General features: G+C 34.5%; 1 protein-coding gene across 1 annotated transcript in view; it reads left to right on the plus strand.

The window, feature by feature from the left end:
• The window catches only part of NRK (Nik related kinase), a 243,831-nt gene that overhangs the window by 184,785 nt on the left and 56,242 nt on the right, over positions 1-2,804 (plus strand). The gene's annotated exons all lie outside the window — the stretch shown is intronic.

Below are 2,804 nucleotides of genomic sequence, written 5' to 3' on the forward strand. Positions count from 1 at the left end.
GGATGGGAGATACAAATTTTCAAACTTCTAATTTTCACTTGAAAGGACAAATTTTATCATTGTTAATGAATACTATCAGTAGTTTTTTCATTGAATTGGCAGGCTTTCTTCATTCATTTTAAACAACATATCTGCAAATCTTAAAGTCTGTATAACCATACTTTGTTAGTCATTTTTTAAGGAAACATACTGTCCATTAAATAAAGTGGATACTTCAGCTTGTAACATAACTGAGTATGTCTTTTTCCTTGATTACCTCTGTCCTAGAATGCAGTTTGTGACACAATCTGCATCATTTCATTTGTGGTTTATTTTCTTAAATTTATATGAATAATCAAGTCATTCCTAGTGTCTTGGTTGACTTGTGTTTTTGTGACTGCGTTAACCATATAAATGTTATTTGCCACGTGGTATTGTTGAGGCCAGAGTTGTAAGTTCAGTTCCTATATGGACAAGGTAGCATCACCACAACCAACATTCCTAACTGCCAACCATCTAAAAAGTTCTTGGTCACAAAGGCTGAGTAGGTGACTCTGCGAAGAACTCAAATTATTCCCTTGTTGATGTTGGGTCAAGATTTCGTTGTTGTTCCTAATCAGCACAAAGGCCCCAGATCACTACATTACTTCTTTGTCCATGCTACACAGGAGTCTACTGTGAAGTTTTTCATGGATAAATCTTCTTTTTAAATATACTCCTCCTAAAATAATTAAATAAATATGCTCCTCCTGATATGAATGATCCTCTGAAATAAATAACAAAGTTTATTCCTTTACAAATGTTAACCATTTGCAGAAGGAATATAAGCCAGCTTTTATTACTTAATTAACAGAATCAATATGTCTTCCTCTCTGCTTAATGAAATGATGACTTTACTCTTACTATCAGCTAATAATTTTTACCTTAAATATGATACCATAAGCAAGACATATAATAAGCTATGTCTGACTCATTTGGAATATGTCATTTTCTTAGTATATGCTATTCTTACTAAGTATTTTTTTCTCCCCATTTGTCAGATCAAATATTGCCAGTTCATAATAGGCATTATTTTTTCTTATTTTTGGCTGCTGTATATTCTGAGTAATTTTGAACTCTGGTTTGCTAGAGTCAATAAACTTTCTGAGATCAACCCCTCATGAATCAGGAGACCCAGCCTGGGCTAAAGTGATGCCAGCTATCTGAATTGAAAGTAGAAAGGCAGATGCTTATTCTGAATAATGTGAAACATCTGGTTATATTTGGAAACATTAATTAGCAAAATGTGAATGATTGACAACAATTTATATTTCTCAGCTGTCTATCTGTTAGAGTCTAAAGACAGACTTGATATATCACTTTATAGAGAAAAAGAGGCTTACTAATTTCTATATACTATATATATAGAAATTGACACCTCATAGCAGACAGGTTTCATTGGCAATTCCAGACTAAGACAGACTAGGAAGGAGGACTTGGGGACTTACTTCTGAAAAAATTGGCCACTGAAAATTCTATGAAGAGCAGTGGAACATTGTCTGATATAATGCTAGAAGATGAGCCCCTTAGGTTGGAAAGCACTCAAAGTACAACTGCTAAGAGCTGCCTCCTCAAAGTAGGAAACAAAAAAAAAACTCACTGCTATCAAGTCGATTCCGACTCATAGTGACCCCTAATGGATTTCCGAGACTGTAAATCTTTACGGAAGTATATTGCCCCATCTTCCTTCTGCAGAGTGGCTGGTAGGTTTGAACCACTTACCTTCTGGTTAGCAGGCAAATGTTTTATCCACTACACCATAGAGTCAAGCTTAATGACATGGATGGAGCAAAATTTTCAGACTCTCATTTGCTGATGTGGTATGACACAAATGGAAGGAAACAGCTGTAAATATCCATTAATAATCAGAATATGGAATGTAGGGAATATGAATCTCGGAAAATGGGAAGTTGTCAAAAATGACATGGAATGCATGAAGATCGATATCCTAGGTGTTAATGAGCTGAAATGGACTGTTTGGGCCATTTTGAATCAGATAATCATATGGTCTACTATGCCAGGAATGACAAACTGGAGAACACTGTCTCGTTCATTGTCAAAAATAACCTTTCAAGATCTATCCTGAAGTACAATGTTGTCATGATAGGATATTATCCATGTGCCTACAAAGAATACCAATTAATAAAATTATTATTCAAATTTATGCACTGACCACTAATACCAAAGATGAAGAAAAATGATTTTTACCAACTTCTGCAGTCTGAAATTGATCAAACATGCAATCACAATGCATTGATAATTACTAGTGGTTGGAATGTGAAAGTTGGAAACAAAAAAGAAGGATCAGAAGTTGGAAAATGTGGCCTTGGTGATAGAAATGTTGCTGGACATCGCATGATAGAATTTGGTAAGACCAATGACTTATTCATTGAAAATTCCTTTTCTTTCAACAACATAAACAGTGACTGTACATGGATGGAATACACAGGAATCAGATTGACTACATCTGTGGAAAGAGACAATGGAGAAGCTCAATATCATCAGTCAGAACAAATTCAAGGGCTGACTGTGGAACAGACCATCAATGTCACATACACAAATTCAATTTGAAGCTGAAAAAAAATTAAAATAAGTCCACAAGAGACAAAATATAGCTTTGAATATATCCTACCATTATTTAGAGATCATCTGAGCAATAGATTTGATGCAATGAAAACGAATAACCAAAAGACCTGATGAGTTGTGGGATGAAACCAAGAACTTCATACATGAAGAAAGCAAAAGGTCATTAAAAAGATAAGAAAGAAAGAAAATACCAAAATGTA

Source organism: Orycteropus afer, unplaced genomic scaffold (assembly GCF_000298275.1).
Source record: "Orycteropus afer afer isolate SDZICR_OR568_19922 unplaced genomic scaffold, OryAfe1.0 scaffold00447, whole genome shotgun sequence".
Classification (NCBI taxonomy): Eukaryota; Metazoa; Chordata; class Mammalia; order Tubulidentata; family Orycteropodidae; genus Orycteropus; species Orycteropus afer.